We start from the raw sequence: 22720 nt of genomic DNA on the forward strand, positions 1-22720 counted from the left end.
TTAGAAATGTTGGTCTGGCTGATTTAAAATTTGGTGTTACTATTTGTACATTGTCTGCATTGTCAAGTACTTTGAGAAACATAGCTGCTATACGTCAATTACATTTCAGCACTTATTGGACAGGCATAATAAAAGCTGAATAGAACAGTCATACTGTCTAGCATACTTTGTCTATCATGCAAAAAGTGAGCCTGCATTACACAAAAAATAGACAATAATGAACAAAACACTATAGTGCCTACCTTGCAGACTTGCACTCCAAGTGAAGCACATGGATTAATTATTTTATTCTAAATATCTATGTTTTTCCAGCATGCATCAACGTCAAAATATATATTATAGGCTAGTCTCCTTTAATAAAAACTGCCAGTAGGTAGTAGCAATTTTTAATGAGTGAGTCGTTGAATCATTCATTAAAATTGCTGATATTCAATGAAAACAGCATTCTTGTTCACGTGATAATGCTTTACTGTATCTTATGTTATTAATATAAAAGTCATTACTAGGGCATTTTTCCCACATAACTTTACATGTAGCCAAAAGAAAATTGTTTTTATAGAAAATGTATATTATAGAGACCAATACAATTGTATATTTATTTTAAATGGACAGCAATATATTTAATCATGTCAACTTGAAAAATATGAATATTGAAAAAATGTTTTATTGTTTTATTTTATTTATAAAGGTTTAACATCTAATTATTTTCCAGCATTTTATAGATTATATGAACACTAGTTATATAAAACAATGTTTTCAAGTTATACAAATTAATTAAATCTATGCATTTATTTCCATTTAAATGGATGTTAACTGGTTTAAAAAAAATGAACAAACATTGGGCTTAAAAGTTTCCTTATACTGGGGCTCCCTCTAGTGGGCAACATTAATACCACAGCCTTTGTATTTTAGTTGGAATGGCTGATATTCATTAGGGATTAAATTCTCCCTTGGTGCATGGAACCCCCATTACAAAATATGTCTTAAATACAAAATATGTCAAAATATGTCTTAATACACCAAGACACTTACAGTTGTATTTTATACTGGTATTTGAGGATGGCAGTTGCCACTACCGGTATATGCATCCCTGCGGTTTACTAGCCTGCTGATTGTTCATATAAAGACCGTTTCATCTAGGTTACAATTCCAATATTATCAAAAAGAAGGCAAAAGTCATAACAGTGAAGGACATGAGTGTAGGAGGAGTTAATTGTTACAACCCTCAGAATTATAGTTCTTAAGGATTTTTGTTTGTTTATACCGTAGTCCAGTGGTTCCCATAGTTTTTAGAGTGTATGGTATTTTTACCTTTATAAAATAAATTATATTTTAAATAAAAAATATTCAATAGAGAAATATGCAATGTATGATTTAAAAATGAAACTAAAAACAGTACGTGGCAGTAAGTCGCTATATTTATAATTGAGTCATCAAGTAGATGTAAAGTAATGTAACAAAGCAAGTGGCTGTATTAGTGAATGGTTCATTAAATCATTGACTCCAGGATTCTATCAAAGTTTGGATTGTACTATTTTTTATGTTTTTGAAAGAAGCCTGTTATGCGCATCAAGGCTGCATTTATTTGACCTAAAATACAGTAATGTTTTTTTTTAATGAATCCTGAAAAAAGTATCACAGGTTAAAAACAATGTTTCTAACATTGATAATAAATCAGCAAAATAGAATGATTTCTGAAAAAAATTCACGTGACTGTTTAAATTGGAATAATATTTTTTATCAAATAAATGCAGGCTTGATGCACATAAGAGACTTTTTTTTTTTAACATAAAAATAGTAATGTGTCCAAATTTTTTACCAGTAGAATGCTACTGTAGGCTACTATTGCTGCCTAATTATCTAAAATGTTAAAGTTCTTCAAGTCACCATTTCGCGTGTTGTTGTGGGCCTACACTTCACATAATAGGCCTGTAGGTGGCACCTGGGCTTCATTTAACCAACTATGATAGTTTGATCAAATGGGAAACGGTGTATCAATAAACATAGAATAAATAAAAAGTGACGTTAATACTACCATTAATGCGACTGTTGGTGCTGGTTTTGTGCAGAGCTTTGTAGTCAATTAACATCCTTTGATACCAACGACGTAGATCCAGATATCATAAATGTAAATTTGTCTGCCCATCTAATTTTCAAACGATTTATGAATGACTGGAAAATTGCTGCTCCACTTCACATTTCAATTAAATTTGAACTTGAGCCAGGTGAAGATTGGTCGGTGTATTATAAATGGCAAACAGGCTTCAATTAATTATGTAATATTTTAAAACATATCATAAGTGGATTTTTTATTGAATCGACACACTACCTTTATATATATTAAAAAAAAATTGTTTGGTTTATTCCTTCCTGCCGTCGAGCCATAGGCCTACTCACTGAAATACCTATAAATTTGTCTCGAGAGCATCGGTTCCCGAGCAGGCTGTGGAATAGAACTAGCATTTTCATTTTAAAATGCATAACTTTTGCTACGGTTACGCCTGCCGTCCACACAAACTACTACGGAGTTTTGGACCATCGTCTGAAGCAAGACAGACGCAAGTTGACGCAAGTGACGCAAAATATAGCAACATGTTGTGGCAACACGAACAAAAAACGGACAATACTGTAGCGTGCGTGCTTGTAGATCCAGTCACTTTTTTTTACCGCAAAATAAATTTGATGAAATGTCATATTATGGCATTTTGCCAGTTAGAAATACATAATAAGTTTTAATGTTATATGGTGGATTAGAATTAAATGAATGGTAAAAATATAGTCTAGATTCTATGTGGAGATAATGATTTGATGTAAACAGCAATGCATGCTTTAAACAGTTTAATGTAGCTACCATCAGTTTAATTGATGTTATAAATGAATGTGCTGCCTTCACTGAAGCACACACACACACACAGTATATAGATAGTCACTGGATTTATGGCTGCAAATAAAACATTGAAGATCACAAAATAAATGCAAAGGCAAAAAACCCTCTTCATATAAATTATAATAAAAAATAATAGAATTCTTAGTATGCATTGACAATAAGTAGCATTTCTGAAATGAACATAATAATGAAAATACATACATTTGTATTATCAATCTGTAGAGCCATGAAAGTTTTAAGTACAATGTATCTCTAAAAACTTGAAAAAAATGTTTTACATTTTAAAAAATGCATATTGTTAGTAGACTGCCAGTTTATGTTTTAAAGTAAAATCATTTTATAATACACCGTTTCAAATACAAAACTCCTGTATCCAGCCATGTTTAAGTGCCTTGCTCAAGGATATTGTAAAATACAGGCTAGCAAGGGGACTACATACTTACTAAACAGTAATTTTATTAATCCGATACACAACAGATGATTCAAAGTATAGGCAATAGAAACCTAACCAAAACAAAAAAGTTTAGCAAAGCTAAGACACTGATAATAAACAGGTGAAAAAAATAGTATAAATATATATAGATAACAATGAATTGACCAGACACATGTGAGCACAATGGACAACAGATGAAACAAATGACGCTAGAAAATAGGCACCTCAGAAAACAGGAAATAAACATAAGTATAAACTTTAAGTATAAACATAAGTATAATTTTTTTTAATCAAAATACCAGTCAGTCCTACAAAAGAAAAAGAACATGACAATACATGCACTTCCGAAAGGCAGCTCTTCATGCCTAAATACAACAGCAGTATGGTGGTGGAGAGAAGAGACTAAGGTGCAGCAGACCGAGGAAGACGAAGAGCCCATGGGTGTGCAGTGGAGGAAAGACTAATGCAAAATCAATGGAGCTTGCCTCGGCAGAAATGTGCATAGTGAGATGCCTTGATGAAGGCGCAGGAATAGAGGCTCATGGTGGAGGTGGTGCAGACCAGTGCAGATCATATGGAAGACCAAGGCAAACTCAGGAAGGCTGGAGAACCAAGGTGATACCACTTGACTGGAGGACCAAGGTGGACGTAGAAGATCTGCAGATTGAGGTAGACCTGGTGGGAGTGAAAAAGATGGTGGAGCTGGAGGGATGGACTACAGGAGCCAAATTATTGGAGGGTGCAGGCAGAGTCTGTTGTTTTAACTAGAATGTGACAGATGATGTCATAGTCCTACAACACAATAAAACAACATTTTGTTGTTTATTGCAGTTTTATACAATGTTAAACAAATAGTATGCAAATTATATTATACTAATATATGCAAAACAGCAATTATAAATATTAAATATGCTCAGATCAAGTCATTTTAAAGATGTTTTTCAGTATGAATGACAGAGTGGGTTACCTTGATGGAGCCAGAGGGTTGGAGAACCAGTGTGATACCAGTGGACCAGTGGGCCAAGTGAAGACGGAAGATGTGCGGGACAAGGTGAAGCCGGTGGGAATGAGGATGATGGTGCAGCTGGAGGGATGAAGGTCCCCGGTGGAGCTGAAAGATGGGACGATGCAGGCATCGCAGTAGGCCTGGAAGTCTGTTGTGGAACCAGGGGGATCTCAGACCAGGACAAAGTCTGAATGATGAGGGATATGTTGAACCAGAGGGACAACAGGCCATATAGTAGAGCCAATGGAGTGAGCAGCAAAGGTGCAGCCAAGTCAACATAAATCAAAACCAAACAACTTAACCAACTAAAATAATCGCTACCAATAAACTGAAGAAACAGAGGAGTTTGAATAGAGATAATAATGAAAGAAAGAAAAAATAGACACAAGTAAGCATAATGTTTAACCAAGGAAACAAAATAAGAACACTACAAACCTAGGTAACACTGAAAACAGTATGTAAACAGGAAAATTTGAACAAAATTAACATTAAAATAGGAGTCCTAAAACAGAAACAGAAAAATACATATATAATGTTGATGTCTAGTGGCTTCCTTAACCTGACTTAAGCTTGAACCAGCAAGTTTTCAGTCCTACTTTTGAGCCTTGGCTATTATGCAAAACCACACGTATGGGAGTTGTCAATACATGTTAGGTACATTTGTAATTTAGTTAAAATAAATAGTATATACACTTGTAAGTGCAATATCATTTTGTTTACATTGTACAAAGTATACTACCAAATTATTTCTTAAGGCATTGAATATACGTTGTATTCACATTGTAATATAAAGTGTAAAGAAAATGTTATATGAAAGAGTTATTTCTGGTACCACTGTCCGGTTGTGAACAGTTTCTGCTGTGAATGGAAGTATCCATGTTGTCATGACTATGCCACATCTGCGTATTATCCTGTTTAATCTCGAAATGTCCTCATAGTATTCCTACAAACATAACAGATTTTTTTTTTTTATTATGTTATAACTTAAAAAAATTCTGAATATGCAAAAACTATAAATACTCACATGAATTCTGTATTTATGAGCATAGTTTTAGCGAACTGCAGTCTTGTTGTCTGCTGTGCATCAAATGAAGTAGGTTTTTTTTCTCAAATAGATGAACAGATGGTCAGTTGTTTTAAACCAGAAGATGATGGTAGTGTCCTCATAGTCCTACAAAACAATAAAACAAAATGTTGTTGTTTGATGTAGTTTTATGCAATATTAAGAAAATGTATGAATAATATGGTTATGAAAAGCACATTCAAAACAGCATTTAATAAATAATAAACATACTCACATCAGGTCTCTCTGAAGATGTTTCTTTGTTCAACTTTTTTTTTCTTTCCCTGTGTTGTTGTTTGTGTGATGGTAAGAGATGAAATGTTCTTTTTTAACCGGAGTAGAGGTTGCTTGTTTAATTCAGATGAAGGATGACATGGTAACATTTTTGAATGAAAATTGGGAAGTTAAATTGTCCATAAACTCCAGATTGTGGCTTGAGAAATGTTTCTGCTACATAATATGAAAGTAACAGTACAGTTTTTGGCATCTTTTTTTTAACACCATAATTTACTTAAATTAATAAATAAAATTAGCTGTACACAAAATGTATAATGGTATTACACAATAGGGAAGGAAAACAGTGCTATAAGTAGAACCACACAACTTCAAAGTACTCAGCATAAAATGTGCTGTATAATGGCAATATTGAAGAAAAACACTTTAGCTAGTTCGGGAAAAATATTTGAATTTGATGTCAATTTATCTGACATGCCCGTTTATTGTACAAAATATTAGAAAATAAAAAATGACTACTTCAAGAAGTGGTTCTACTGACAAACTGAAAGAAACAAATTACCACATGCAACTTTACAGTATGGACATAGCATTGAGAAAGCCATTCTGAATCTCTGTACAGAACTGATGCAAAAAAGGCTGTTATTTAAAAAAAGTTTAATGTGTAAAATGTAGTACTACTAAAAGTAAATATGTAATTTGAATCCTACAGACTTGAATACCTTATATGATGGTCTGGCCCCATAGTCAAAATCTCAAGCTACAACCATGCTATAAAGTGATAATACTAATGGGTGTGGTTTTGCATAATACCCTAAATTTGCTGATTAAATCTTAATACAAGCTTAATAAATTTAAAAAACATTTAGTGAGAAGTAAAAAAAAAAGTTAAAAAAAAGAGGAGACCTGGGTTGGCTGACACAATTATAAATAAAACTTTTAAATAATCTTGCCAAAAACAAAAGCAAACAAAAAACTGTCACGGTTGTGGTGTAGATGAAGACAGGCTGAGGCAAAAAAAGCTCCAATTCAAAGATTTACTCAAAAGCAACAACAAACAGGTACAGGCAGGCAGAGGGTACACTCACAAAACACTATAACTTTACATAGACGAGAACCGACCAAGACAGACTGAACAGAAGAAACTAAATACAGAGACAAATGAACCATAATGATGTGAAGACAGGTGACACAGATGATGATAACGAGGAACAGGCTGGTAAGTGAGGGAGTGAGTTCAGGTGTGGAGACAAGGAGGATTCTGGGAAGTGTAGTGAAGATGACTAAGACAGACAGGTGCAGACGAAGACTGTGACAGAACGCCCCCCTTCAACAAGGCGCGACCTCGCGCCGTAGAACATCAATGGGGTGGGGGGGGCGGGCGCCCTGAAGGCTGGCCAGGGCGTGGCCAAACTGAGACGGGAAGCCTCCAGGGCGGATCAGGAAGTGCAGGCGGCCAGGGCGGAGCAGGACGTGAAGGCGGCCAGGGCGGAGCAGGACGTGGCCAGGGCGGAGCAGGACATGGGCGTGGCCAGGACCGTGGGGACCCTTCGGGCGGCCATGGTGGTGCGGACCCTTCGGGCGGCCATGGCGGTGCGGACCCCTCGGGCGGCCATGGCGGTGCGGACCCCTCGGGCGGCCATGGCGGTGCGGACCCCTCGGGCGGCCATGGCGGTGCGGACCCCTCGGGCGGCCATGGCGGTGCGGACCCCTCGGGCGGCCATGGCGGTGCGGACCCTTCGGGCGGCCATGGCGGTGCGGACCCTTCGGGCGGCCATGGCGGTGAGGACCCTTCGGGCGGCCATGGCGGTGAGGACCATTCGGGCGGCCATGGCGCTGAGGACCCTTCGGGCGGCCATGGCGGAGCCCTATGGCCCCCCCCCAAAAAATTAATGGGGAGAGTGACAGAGTCACTACTAGTCTCTGGGCTGGACGGAACCAGCGGTGAAGGGGTCTCTGGGCTGGACGGAACCAGCGGTGAAGGGGTCTCTGGGCTGGACGGAACCAGCGGTGAAGGGGTCTCTGGGCTGGACGGAACCAGCGGTGAAGGGGTCTCTGGGCTGGACGGAACCAGCGGTGAAGGGGTCTCTGGGCTGGACGGAACCAGCGGTGAAGGGGTCTCTGGGCTGGACGGAACCAGCGGTGAAGGGGTCTCTGGGCTGGACGGAACCAGCGGTGAAGGGGTCTCTGGGCTGGACGGAACCAGCGGTGAAGGGGTCTCTGGGCTGGACGGAACCAGCGGTGAAGGGGTCTCTGGGCTGGACGGAACCAGCGGTGAAGGGGTCTCTGGGCTGGACGGAACCAGCGGTGAAGGGGTCTCTGGGCTGGACGGAACCAGCGGTGAAGGGGTCTCTGGGCTGGACGGCCCCAGCGGTGAAGGGGTCTCTGGGCTGGACGGCCCCAGCGGTGAAGGGGTCTCTGTGCTGGACGGGACCAGCGGTGAAGGCTCTGTGCTGGACGGGACCAGCGGTGAAGGCTCTGTGCTGGACGGGACCAGCGGTGAAGGCTCTGTGCTGGACGGGACCAGCGGTGAAGGCTCTGTGCTGGACGGGACCAGCGGTGAAGGCTCTGTGCTGGACGGGACCAGCGGTGAAGGCTCTGTGCTGGACGGGACCAGCGGTGAAGAGGGCTTCGAGCTAGGTTCATGGGCTGTGACGAATGTGTGTGCTGCCCACACACACAAAACAGCCATGGATCTCACAAGGAGCACTGCCTCCTCCAGAGCTGGCTGGACGGTCTCTGGCTGGACGGTCTCTGGCTGGACGGTCTCTGGCTGGACGGTCTCTGGCTGGACGGTCTCTGGCTGGACGGTCTCTGGCTGGACGGTCTCTGGCTGGACGGTCTCTGGGACTATGGCCTTCCTGGCAGCACGTGCTGATATAAGTGGGGGATCGGCGATGCAGGAAACCAGTCCTGGACGTCCATATACTGATCCGGAGGCTGGTTTGATGGTAGGCGTGGTGGAGATGGCTGGAGACGGTGGTTGAGTGGCGATGTCATCAACCTCGCCTACGGTGAGGGTTGAGCCACTCAACCACAGCACAAGATCCAGGTACCACTCAATGGTCTCACCGGGATTTCTGGGCGGGATCCACGAGTAGAAGTGTGAATCGAGTCCACTCCAAAATAGATCCCCCAACTGCTGATCAGAGAGCGAGGTTTGATGGCTGTATTTAATGAACTCCTCTACGTAAGATTCTATCCCACGGCCATTCTGGGTAATAGAACACAAAATTGATCCAGCTTCGTCCATCTTTTGTCTTGGTCGGTTCTTCTGTCACGGTTGTGGTGTAGATGAAGACAGGCTGAGGCAAAAAAAGCTCCAATTCAAAGATTTACTCAAAAGCAACAACAAACAGGTACAGGCAGGCAGAGGGTACACTCACAAAACACTATAACTTTACATAGACGAGAACCGACCAAGACAGACTGAACAGAAGAAACTAAATACAGAGACAAATGGACCATAATGATGTGAAGACAGGTGACACAGATGATGATAACGAGGAACAGGCTGGTAAGTGAGGGAGTGAGTTCAGGTGTGGAGACAAGGAGGATTCTGGGAAGTGTAGTGAAGATGACTAAGACAGACAGGTGCAGACGAAGACTGTGACAAAAACAATATACAATGTAAATATTATATAAAAAATATAAAATATATATAAATATTAAATATACAAATTACCCATTGTACTGATTTCACAATAAACGTCACAACAAAATAATTTTAATTTTTAGACAGCTGCTTTACAGTCTTGTAAATGTAAAGTCTATAAATAAACATTATTTGCTATTACTACCATGATGTTATGCCCCAATTCCTTCAACATTCCCTACTCAAAATCCACTAGCTATGTATTATGGGGTTGATTGGCACAGTTTTAAACCATAAAACAAATATCTAAAAAAATAAAAACAAGTTAAACAATTTTGGAGTGGCCTTGTGACTTGACTCCTTGCCCCCAATGCGTTGGTGAATCTAGATAACCTTGGGCTGATCATCTTGTCAACAGTGGCAATGGCTTATTCAAATATCTGCTCTATAAACATTTAGTGGTAATTTACACACCATGGTGACCATGATAAGGGTGAATCAGAGTTTCTATTCTGAAGAGGGAGCTTGAGAAATAAGAAATTTATATCGATGGAACATAGAAGCTTTTTTAAAGTGATAAAAAAGGAAAAAAGTTTGGTTTAACCATAATTAACAAGACATTCAGTAGTTTGATGAAAACTTACAAACATTTAAAAATGAACCCTGTGCCAATCAACCCCTGTGCCAGCCAACCCGGTCTCCAGTACCTTCCCTCCCCTAGGGAGCCGCTTTGTCTCGTGTCTTTCCTCCCTACCCACCCCCTCCCCCAATGGCAGGCGGAATCTTTACCACAAATTTGATCACAGCAGTGAAATGAGTATTGCCTGGTGAAAACTATAGTAAGTTTGCACAACGTCGATACTTATACCTTCCATATCTTTAGTATAAACGTGATCTATTAATGTACCTTTTTCCGTTGTTGGAGTTTGTACATGTTGACTGTATCCATGGGTTTCCATTAATTTCACAACTGTAGATGAAGTAATGATGTCTTCGTTAAAGGCTCCCCTTGATTATTTTCTGTCCTGGATGCTTTTCCACCTCTTCAAGAACCTGTAATAGCTGTTGTCGAAACATGTCAGTTTTATATGAGTTGGGTCTATACAAGAGAGCAGCAGTCAAATTGAAATGTGGAACTGTAAAGTATAAACATTCTAAGTTCCAGTTCTCAGGAGTAAAGATGTTACACTCAATTTTGTCAGAACTATATATTCCAACTCCACCGCCCCTCTGGTGTTTTATATCACTAAAAACAGCAGTACTGTTGTCATAACACTTAGCTCTTGGGTTGTGCTTGAACACAAAATCTGGTATTTGTTGTTCTTGTGCTTTGTCCTCAGCATTCAGCCATGTTTCTGTCAAACAAATACAATCAGCATTCATTAGAGCTTTATGCGCAATAACATCCTGAAAGTGAGCTTTCAGACTTTGTACATTAAGCAGCGCTATTCTGAATGTACCAAGGGATTTAGTGGAACTGTACTCTTCCAAAGGGAATTTTGGCATATCTTTCAAGGCCAACTCAATTTTGTCATTACAAAATATAGCCGACTCTTTAAAGTCCTCAATTATTAACCCACTGAGAGATCTTACATGGCTCAATGCAACATATGCTTGCCCTGCTGTAAAGATTTTCTTAAGTGATACAACAGCTTTATCTACTGTGAGTCCTTGCACTTTGTGAACTGTACATGCCCATGCTAATCTGAGAGGAAACTGACGCCTAATACCACCATCATTTGTGACTTGGTCTTCTTGTACCTCAATTACTGTTGAATTTTGGGAGAATCTCTGGTGTGTTTTAGATCTCTGAATTTTACCGACATTTGGATTATCAAACTCCACATGAATGGCTGATGGGAAATCATCATCATTATTTCGACTTTCACTGACGTGGACCACGCTTCCAAAAGCTCCATTGACTAAACCGTCTGCAAGATCAATATTTTTTTTTAACATAACCTTTGCTCCAATACCCAGGGAAACACATGCAGACAAACATGAATTGAAAATGTTCCTATGAAATCCAACTTTACGTTCCATTCGTCCAGTTTTTGAATTTTTCACATAATCTTGAGCATGTATACTGATTGCGTCTGGGCAACATTCATGTAGTCTTTCAATGTTGTATTTATCAACTTCGGCATTCGTAGCAAATATGTGAAGATCATTACAATTCTCCCCTGTTTCACAGTTTTTCAACATAGCAATGTCAGTACTGGTAAGAGGTTCATCTTTCTTGCGTACTCTGAGCCGATTTAACATTTCAGCAAAACTTGGATCTTGTTGTCGAACAACTTTAGTTAATTCAGCAAGTTCAAAGTTATTCTCCCATAGGTTTACTCCTTTTGCATCAGCATAGAGAGCCGTTCCTTTAACTGGCGGAAGCTGAAAATAATCTCCCACTGCAAGAATGTTCACTTTTCCAAAAAAGTCTGACGTTTGCACCAATTGAAAATGTATGATGGATCGTTGAAGCTCCGATGCTATATGCGGCGACTCCGGTTGAAGCGGTCAAAAGTACAGTAATGTCATCAGGGTTTTCAGACAGCTGAGATAACAGTCTGGAAGACTCATACTGTATTGCCTTAATAAGATGACTTTTTCCTGTGCCTGCTCCACCAGTAAGAAATAATCGAAATGGTTCAGGGTTTTGTCCAAGTATTTTCTGTAGACACCACTTTCGCACTTTGTAGAACACAGCAGATTGTTCCTCATTTAGTGACCTCAGTAAATGCAGTGCATCATCTCTTGGCATTGTAGTGTGGTTCGTTTCAATGGTACACGCAGTTTGAGGGTTTCCTGTAAGATCTGGAATAAGTTCCTGAGTGTCATCTTCATCAGGCAATAGTTTATCCTTCATCAGTTCTATGCATTCATCGCGTTGTTTTTCTGTTTCAGGACAAATCTGGGCCCAAGCATCTTCTAAATCCATATCTTGCTCTAAAAGCTGTTTAGCTCGGTCTATTTTGTCACTTTCCTTTTCAAACAATTCTCTGTTGCCATCAACTATGGATTTCACTTGTTTGACTTCACAACCACTTTTTATTACACCACTGTTGTAGAACTCCTCATATGTGTTATAGTCGCTCGGCTTCAGATCACAGTCTTCATAATATGGTAAGAAAAGCTGCAGCAATGAATGATAATATTTTTCTGGATCTTTAGTGGGTGAAAACCTTGGATACCTCACTACTGCTGGTTCTGTTCGTGTCCTTCGTTTGACATGGCCATTGTTATTATTGAGTTGAATTATTTTATTTTTCCCTGTTTTGTTATGTGAGGAAACCTCTGATTTGGTCAGAACTCTGTACTCAGAACAAAAACTGGCAAGACATAGATTTTCTAGTGGTTCTTTCTCTGGTCTGTTTTTGTACCTGTCAATGAGACTTGTCATCCAAAAACTGCTTTCATCATCAGACTGGTCATTTTCCACTTTGTTTCGGAGAAAATTCAAAGGCAAACTCATCTTTACTGGATTTTGTCCTATTGGAATAAATTGTACTTTACGAGAACATTCCTTCAAATGCATGCCTGTCAGTCTGTACACTGCCTCTTGAGCAGAAACTTCTCTGTTGTGCAGATATACACTTCCCAACTGTTTTAATGACGCTTTAGCATCAACATTTCCATTCATCGCTTCGTTTTGCGCGCGCTGAAGTAGCAGTCCCATTTCTTGTTCTGCTTTTGTGATGTAACTGATTATATAGACCACTACAGAAAAAGCATCTGTGACATACTGAATATCCATGTTCCCTTGCCAAGCACGCAGCAAATCTCTGTTATACTGGTTTACCCAAACATCTTTTGGATTTCTTTTCAAGACAATACTTTTCTTTTTGGTGCACCTGTTGTATGCTTTTTCAAAGATAGTTTGATTAATCCCAATAGATGAAAAAAAGGCATCAACCGAATCAAAATTGACATCAGAATTTAAAGCTGTTTTGACTTTCTTTATAATTGCACTTGCTGTGTCATCTTCATCTTTTCCTTTCAACTCGTCTGCATTATTTTGTCTTGTAATAAACGTACGACTGGATGGTGGTCGTGGAAAATTAAATCTACAAACTGTATTTTTCTTCCGACATGTTTTTGAATGTCTTGTACTGTGCTTCTGAACACTGTTCACTGTTTCGTAAAGTACAGTATCAGCTTCTGGTGGTGTCTGACAAGTGATGTAAGTGTCAATGAACTCAGCAACCAGACAATCATTTTCTGCATCATTATCATTGAGCTTTGGAGCATCTTCCACCCAGAACAGGCAGTGAACATGAGGAGAACCACGCTGTTGAAATTCAACACGGTAAAAGTAGTCTTTTATCTTGCCAATAGGCTGTGCTGGTGACATTATGACATTTTTTAGAAAGCAATGCCATCTGTGATCAAACATTCTTGCTACAGTGACAGGATTTCGTCTTATGAGTCCGCATTTTTCAGACCAGTCAAGCTCATCAACATTTCTTTGTTTCCCCTCTTGTTTAATAATAGTGCTCATCATTTCAGGCCATCTCATATCAGCAGAACTAAAAGATGCAAAGAATGTTGGTATGCCTAGTTGTCTTATCAGGGCAAACAGATCTTTTTGCGCAGACATCCAATATGGAGGAGTTCCTCTTACTGGTCTTAAGAACTTATATCCTTCATCATAATTTAGTATTCTTTGCAAGGAATCAGAGTTTGTTAGCATATCTTGTGTTACCTTTAAACTATTTTTTTCACAACCTTTCCTCAGTGCAATTGATACATTAGACACAATTTGATCAACTTCTGATATATACTGTGCATAAAAAATGAAGTCTGTGCTGTGTGCAAAACGTCCATCTGCATTTAGTAATCTTGCATTTAGGTATCGTGTCAATGTAATTTTTTCCTGTCTTTCATCATGAAATGTTGGACCACCAGTAGGATAGAGAACAGGGAAACACTTTGCCTCATTGTCTTTAGCAGTTAGCAGCCTGACAGGACTGTTACCTTCACCTGGAGACACATTTAGTACATCATGAAAATGTTGATCAATTATTTCTGAACCCAAATCAACAGGTTGTAGTGAAGTGTCTGACAAAAGACCACTTTGTTCTTTAACATATGTTATATCTTCCTCTGGATCACCTCCAGCTCCAGCTTTATCATCATTTTCATCAGTTACATTTTGTTTCTCCATTTAAAAATCCTCAGCATCCTTGTCTGATTCATCAGTTGCATTCAAAGAGTTTACCCACTGCTCATTAAACTCCACATCATTATACCACTTATTATGTCTCATCAAATAAGACAGCGCATGTCTGACATGATCAGTGCTGACAAATTTATATTCATAATGGCCTTTGTATGTTAATTTCCGTTTCAGTTTTATTCTTATCATGTGGTCATCACATTCATTACGTGGGAGAATACTTGAGACATCTGTGGTATTAACAGGAACACACACTACAGGTCCATGACAGCCATTCTGTTTTCCACGGGGAAGACAAAGCAACTTCATAAAAGGAATATTGCGTGCAATAAGATGTTCTTCTAAAGAGTTCAGACCTTTTAGTTCTTCTGGAACGTCCACCAAATGCATGTTGTTGGCAACACTCTCTTCAGGCAATTTCCCAGCAAGGATTTTACGATGGCATGTAAAGCAAATCCACAATTTACATGTCGGATTAGCTGATAAATGGCATCTGTTCTCACATTCAGTATTGCATACATGTAAATACTTTAGTGTGATGCATCTTTCTGCCAGATCATTAATTTGTTGACCTCTGATTTTATAGCAATCTTTTCTACATTCAACAACCTGTTTTCTGAACATTAAACGATGACAAACACAGCAAACAAATTCTGGACCTGTACTCACTTCTTGATGAAACTGATTAACAGCGAAATCAATGTCTTTCTGTCTCTCCTTCTGTTTTGCAGAAATTTCCGATTTTTTATTTATTTTACTTATACGAAAGTTTTCATCATTGTGGTATTTCCTTTTAGAAGATTCACAAACAGTGGCTTTAAAGGCTGGGTTTGTGTGATACTTAATCTTTGAATATTTACACACGCTAGCTTTAAATGAGAGGTTTCTGCGATATTTATTCTTTGAATATTCACATACTCTCGCCTTAAATGCAGAGTTTTTGCAATACTTATTTCTTGAATATTCACACACGCTTGCCTTAAATGCAGAGTTTTTGCGATACTTATTTCTTGAATATTCACACACGCTTGCCTTAAATGCAGAGTTTTTGCGATACTTATTTCTTGAATATTCACGTACACTTCCTCTAAAGGCTTTATTGCTTTTATACTTGGTCTGAGAATAGTGGCGAACAAGTTTTCGAAAATGAACATTTGTGGAATACTTTATCTTTGAATTTTCACGTTTTGACTGCCGTACATTAATATTGTTTTTATATTTATTTCGAAAATGTTCACGTTTTTTCTCTTTATAATCACTGTCTTCACAATATTTAGTTTTAAGGTTGTCAGTCTTTTTCTGTCTGTAATCACTGTCTTCACAATATTTAGTTTTAAGGTTGTCAAGCTTTTTCTGTCTGTAATCACTGTCTTCACAATATTTCGTTTTAGCATTCTTAATCTTTTTTTGCCTGAAATCGGTGTTGCTGTGGTATACCTCGCGTGCTCTTTTGCATTTAGAGTTCTGTCATTCAATTTCCTTTTTCGCAAATAACGATTTACTTTTCTCTGATCGTCCACTTCAACGTTACATGCTTGTGCACAAACATTTTCTTGATTTTTATGTTTAACACATGTAACAACTTCATAATGATTTCCATTAATTATGCCCAGTTGTAAGCATGTACACAAAGCATCCTGATCTGCAGATGTTAAAGGTTTGAAACTGAACTCAGTATTTACTGTAGGACCAATAATGACATCATCATCCATTAATAAATCGTTTAACTTGCTCATATGTGGGAGTTTTGACTTTTTCTGCACACGTTTATTTTTCTTACTTGAATCCACACCGCTCTCAACCGATTTGCACATAGTTGCTGGTTTGTCTGCATGTGTTTGTTTACCAGGGTCTCTGGCACACTTACTCTGCTTTGCTGCTTTTGTAGGTGAAACATGTGTGACGCTGCTTTTTTTACCAGACTTACATGACCTTGTCTCAGCTGTTAAAGGTTTGAAACTTATTTCAGCAGTTACTGTAGGTCCAATAACATCACCCATCAATAAACTGTCATGCAACTTGCTTACATGTGTAACTTCCGACTTAGTCTGCACACGTTTATCTTTCTTACTTGAATCTAGAGGCGTTTCAGCCGGTTTGCCTACACGTGTTTGTTTACCACCGTCACACTTAATCTCTGCAGTGCTCGTAGGTGAAACCTGTGTGATTCTGCATTGTTGACCAGACTGAATTGAACTTGTGCCAGCAGATGTGGCCTTACCAATTACTGTTGCGGTTACACCCGTCACTTCAAATAATTTCCCCTGACCATTCAGTAATATACCAAGGTTAACAACATGATTAAATAACATGTAAATGTCATCATAAAAAACTACTACACTTGTGCCTGTACTAGATACCATACCTTTACCATCACGTGAATGGGAATCGACTACAACAAATATTGACCCCACCTTTATAACTGCACAAATGTAGCCACCAAGGTTTAACAGACATGCATCAGACTGAAACAGGGCCCTCTGAAGTGCATCTTCTATAGACATGCTCACATCTCGCAATGCTCCATCATATTGATCAACACCAAAAACACCACTCAGAGATTCTGACATCTTTATTGAAAATGTTGTGTTGAAGAGTGTGTGCACGGTTGGCAATTCTGGAACAGCAACATAACCACGCCTTGATCGATCATTGATCTTCCCCTGCAAGTCCATTGAGGTGTACAGCTTATCTCCATGCAACAGAACAGCATCCAGGTCCTCTGTTGTCCAGGTACGCACATCCTTCAGCACACTCATCATGACAGCTGTGACACTGTTTGCTGCACACTGTCTGCCACCGTTGAAACCAAAGCGCGAATCACCCTGATGGAAGGAACCCTGTATGACTTTCAGTGGAAAAAGATCAGAGTTATTGACAGGCAAAGCACTGGTAATATCACTCCAGCTTTTTGTAGACATGAGAAGACTTGTGGTAGACTTTGGAACACTTGTGGTAACACTTGTGACAGATTTTGAAACATTTTTGAAAGCCTTATGACAAGTTTTTTGATAATTCTTTGTGTGAAATTTCATGTCTGAGTTTTCCATGTCAACACTCTCTTGTAAAGAGCTGTTAGAAACTGCCTTTTTTTGGAGAGGAGGCACAACCTCTTCTAATTCCATGAAGGAACTGAGCGAATGACGCTCAGCATTCCTCCTTCTGGCCGCCTGGGACCGGCGGAAACCCTTTCCGCGTGGCATCTGCAATTACATAAAAACACACACACAGAACAACAAGTTTATTACAGTGCTTACTAAATTGAATTAAAGTTAATTCAAATAATAGAGTTGTTTAACTTAAAGGTTCCCTAGAATGTTTTTTTTTTTTTTATATATATATATTTTCTGGGTTGCCCTTTTAATGTTAGTAAGTTTTTTAGATCAAAAATAGTCATAATTTCAAAATAAAAAGCATTTTTCTTAGCCTGATTTTAGCCTCTGATTTGAACGCTCTGTTTGAAGGGGCGTGTCTGCTGTGGGATTCAGTGTAGCCAACCACTGCTGTGATTGGCTGACATGCATGCATATGAAATAGCTATTACACGCGAAACCTTCTCGCATACTTTTACTACAGTTATTATACGTTTTTACTATTATAGCTATCGAGATTAACAAATCGTGAGATGTTTTTAAAGTATTTAGATCTATTCCCATCACATAAAATGTTGCCCAGATGAGCATTGAGCAGATGAGTCTGTTGATCGCGAGAAAGAAGATCTTATCATTGCAACGCAGTTTCTGCTCTCTCTCTAATGCTTTCACCGATGCAAACACGATGATGTAAATACAGTAAGAGCTTCGTTGTGCAGTGTAACGTGCATCGATTTCATAACGAGTTGGCAAGTGTCCAGAATCAGATAAAACTCACGCTGTGGAAAGTTCTTTGATCGGTTTCTGTATATAATTTATTCACAATTTAAATAAGGTTTTTTTCATCCTGCTAAAAGAAACGATGTGAAGTTGATGTTTTAGTCACTGGCTTGACTTACTGATGCATTTACTATTGAACGATTTTGAGAGAAAGATTACCTGTCTGAACTTAAACAATTACACATCAGGAAGTGTTGCTTGGTAGCTCGATCGATTTATTTCCAGACGTTCATCGAGGCCAGCTCTGTACTGGCCCAAGTTGAGGAAACAGTTGTCGGTGAAATGTTTGGAAATTTCCAGAGAAAATAAAATTAACCCATTCTTTCTTCAGAGGCTCGGATGAAGGAACTAAAAAATACTTCTGTGTTCATGCATGTCTACATCCAAACACTGAGCAACTGCCATGCTTCGGCTGCACAGTTCCGCCTGGCATTGAACATGGTCTGGCATATGCAAATTTTTGGAGTCGTACATATTAATGACCCGACTGTTGCGTCACAGTCAGTGTTATGTGGAGATTCGCCTATTTTTCAGGGCTGTTTTTCAAAAACGAGATATAAGTAAGAAGGATAAAACAATGGTGTTTGAGACTCACTGTGTGTCATGTCCATGTACTGAACTCTTGTTATTTCACTATGGCAAAATAAATTTAATTTCACATTCTACGGCACCTTTAAACTTAAACAATAACAAGCAATAGTTTACCATGACTTACCTTAGATTAGTTCTGAAAGTTTTCTGAAAAACAAGGAAAAAGATCAAATTCAGTTCACAGAACATTGATAGGCAATTACAGTCATCAATAATTATAACCAATTTCAATGATTATCAGTATATTTTATTAAAATGGAATCATTCATAATAATTTCACATATATAAGGGCTGCACGATTTGGGTAAAATGTCATATTGCCATCATTGAGGTCAATATTGTGATTACGATATGCGATTGCGAAATAATAAACAAATTGTAGCACGGTGTAGGCAACACCGATTTTTGTCGTTGTTCTCTGTACTGACAGCACTCCAAATTTACAAAAAAATGAGCTCAATGTTAAAATTGACTGGAGTTCTCCTTTAACTCCAAACATCTTTACCACAGATCTTATCACATAATTTGTGATACAATACAATCTTGTTTAACTAAAAAGCTAAAAAGGAGAGGAAGGAGCTCCACGTGACATTCCTGGATTTGGCTAATGCATATGGTTCAGTGCCACATGAGCTTCTTTGGGCATCATTTGATTTTTTCAGGGTACCGATGTCGATAACAAATTTAGTGAAAGCCTATTTTGGAGATTTGCAATTTAGTTTCTCAACTCCAGAATTCAGCACTACATGGCAATGCTTAGAGGTTGGAATAATGGCAGGATGCACCATTTCTCCACTGGCTTTTACCATGGCAATGGAAGTAATCATTAGGGCATCAAAATGGGTAGTAGGAGGAGGGCGCTTGGCTTCTGGGATGCGACTACCACCAATCAGAGCATACATGGATGACATGACAACCATGACTACAACGGTAGCCTGCACTAATCGGTTATTGGGGAAGTTAACAGATAATATTGAATGGGCACGAATGCAATTTAAGCCCTCTAAATCAAGGAGCATCTCCATAATTAAAGGCAAGGTAGTAGATAAAACATTCTTCATTAATGGTGAGGCAATACCAACAGTTTCTCAGAAGCCAGTGAAGAGTCTAGGGAGATGGTACGATGGGGATCTAAAGGACACAGTTCGAGTGGGAGAAGTTAGACGACAAGCAGTGGAAGGGTTGAAGAGCATAAACAGCTGTGCTCTACCAGGCAAACTGAAACTCTGGTGCTTTCAGTTTGGTCTACTGCCAAGGTTGCTGTGGCCACTGACTGTGTACGAGGATTCTTTGACAACAGTGGATAAGCTGGAAGCGTTAATAAGTTCATACATCAGGAAATGGTTGGGAGTTCCACGCTGCCTCAGCAGAGTGGGACTTTATAGTAAAGGAGTATTGCAGCTGCCAGTCTCTGCTTTAACCGAGGAGTTTAAGTGTGCCAAGGTCAGACTGGAAATGACTTTAGCAGAGTCACGTGACAAATGTGTAAGGGAGACAGCCCCTGTGGTAAAAACTAGTAGAAAGTGGTCAGCAAAGAAATCTGTAGTAGAGGCAAAGGCTGACCTTCAAATTGGGGATATCGTGGGACAGGTACAGCATGGAAGAGGGGGTTTTGGGCTCAGTTTAGCTCCTCCTAAATGGCACAAGGCAGGCCCAGCCCAAAGGAGGAAGCTGGTAGTCAACGAGGTGCGAAAGCAGGAGGAGAGGATGAGATGTATAAAGGCCATTTCCCAGGCCAAGCAGGGAGAGTGAATGAGATGGGAGACTGTGGAACAACGCAAAATGGGCTGGCAAGACCTTTGGTCAATGGAAGAGAGTAGGATCAGTTTCCTTATTAGGTCAACATATGATGTTCTCCCATCACCGCAGAACCTAAACCTCTGGGTAGGAGAGGATCCATCTTGTCCTTTGTGTTCATCACCTGCCACATTAAGGCACATTTTGACAGGATGTAAGGTGGCTCTTAGCCAGGGTCGGTTTACTTGGCGCCATGACCAAGTATTGCGATGTTTGGCTTTAGCATTGGAAGGCAAGCGTAGTATGACCAATAAGTTGCCGCCTGTTCTAGCAAAACATTACACGCAGAAGACAATATTCCTCCGCCCAGGCGAGCAACCACCAAGAAAAGGTGCTAACACCAATTCTCGCCCAGGACCACTGGAAGCTGCTAGGGACTGGAAGATGCTGGCTGATCTTGATCAACGGCTTATTTTTCCACCTGAGATTGCCACCACTAACCTACGACCAGATATTGTTTTGTGGTCTGGATCAGCACGCATTGTTCAACTGATGCCATGGGAGGATGCGGTAGATGAGGCATATGAGAGGAAGAAACTGCGGTATGCTCATCTGGCCACTGAAGCAGAACAGCGAGGATGGAGAGTCCAGGTTTATCCAGTGGAAGTGGGTTGTCGTGGTTTTGTGGCACACTCTACAACCCGGTTCCTCAGAGACGTCGGATTCAGTGGCCAAGAGTTGCGTCGTACAGTAAAGAACTTATCTGAAGCAGCAGAAAGGAGCAGCAACTGGCTGTGGTTGAGACGGAAAGATTCTAGCTGGCTGTGTACAGGCCGCCATGCTACGGTTTCGTAGAATTCTTGAAAACTTGAAAGGTCTGTTGGTTTATTTGTATAGGTTGTATAGTATTTACAGTCATTACGTTCCTGTGTATATTGCGTTAATGACGGGTGGTTGGGCAGATATTGTGTTTTGCGGTAGGTGGTATGCCATACGGAACCGTTGCCACTGAAACTGCATATTAACGCACCAGTGGGGCTCGAGAGCCTTAGTCAAACGGGTTGGCGCGTATGGTTGGGTTGCGGTGAGATTGTGAGATTGTGGTTAGGTCTCAGCAGCAAGAGGGAAGTAGAGGTCAGTAAGCTGGGCTGAGTTGCTCACCGTGATGGAAAGAAGCGTAAATGGATGGAGAAGCCTAGGTTACTGTAAAGCTACGTCTTAGTTGGTGATTATCTTGGCGAAAGCCGAGTACAAATCAGCATGAAGTTTTAACATCTACTCTTGTGTAATGGAAATCATAACACACATATGTATCGGTTAGACTATAAAGGGTCTGTATATAATGAAAAGTAGTAGAATGAAGTACATAAATGATTACAAATAATAATCAGTAAACAAGCTGTTTCCTTGCAGTAATGAAACAAAACACATCAATATAAATCAACAATTAAATTAAAAAAAGAATTGCACATGTATTGTAAATATTTAACCATTACAATACACATGTATGGGTGGACAATATACCAAAAATACCATATCAAGATTAACGTGATTTTATCACAGTTCTTTTTTCCATGTTGGTTTAACCATTTTGCAAGTAACTGAGAATAATAGCCAAACTAATATCACTTTTTTAAAAACAAAACATTACAAGTTAACAAAATATAACAAAATAAAATAATGTCAGACATTTAGGCCAAAGTGGGAAAAAACAAATATTTTCATTATTTTCTTTGTTATTAAAAATGAACAAAGATACACTACACATTTTTCAGCTACAGTAGGTGTTTAACAGTAGTATTTTTTTTTAACTACATAGACTTTACTGTATTATTTTATAGATTGATTAATATTAAAGGCACTATTCAAGTTCTCCGTAAGGAGCAGTAATTTATTTTCTTCTAGTCCCCATTGACTTCCATTGTATATTTTTTCCTACTATGCAAGTCAAAAGAGATCAGCAAGTGTTTGGATAAACAATAACTTATTTTGTGTTCAGCACAATAAAGAAATTAATACAGGTTTGGAACAACTTTAGAGTGAGTAAACAATGACAGAATTTTCATTTTTGTGTGAACTATTTCTTTAAGGACAAGATGCAGCTTGTTTACTATTAGGTTGCTCTGTCA

General features: G+C 39.3%; 1 long non-coding RNA gene and 1 pseudogene across 1 annotated transcript; both read right to left on the reverse strand.

Annotated features, from left to right (window-relative positions):
* Positions 1-4283: 4283 nt before the first annotated feature.
* Positions 4284-16765, reverse strand: LOC143741341 (uncharacterized; annotated as a pseudogene).
* A 182-nt stretch (positions 16766-16947) lies between these two features.
* LOC143741325 (uncharacterized) lies at positions 16948-17618 on the reverse strand. Its single transcript, XR_013205003.1, has 2 exons — positions 17502-17618; positions 16948-17231 (listed from the first exon to the last, which is right to left on the reverse strand). It is a non-coding gene; the product is annotated as an uncharacterized LOC143741325 (long non-coding RNA).
* Between the last annotated feature and the right edge of the window lie 5102 nt (positions 17619-22720).

This window comes from Siphateles boraxobius, unplaced genomic scaffold, assembly GCF_051911475.1.
Source record: "Siphateles boraxobius isolate OS27281-9 unplaced genomic scaffold, OSU_SipBor_1 189, whole genome shotgun sequence".
NCBI lineage: Eukaryota > Metazoa > Chordata > Actinopteri > Cypriniformes > Leuciscidae > Siphateles > Siphateles boraxobius.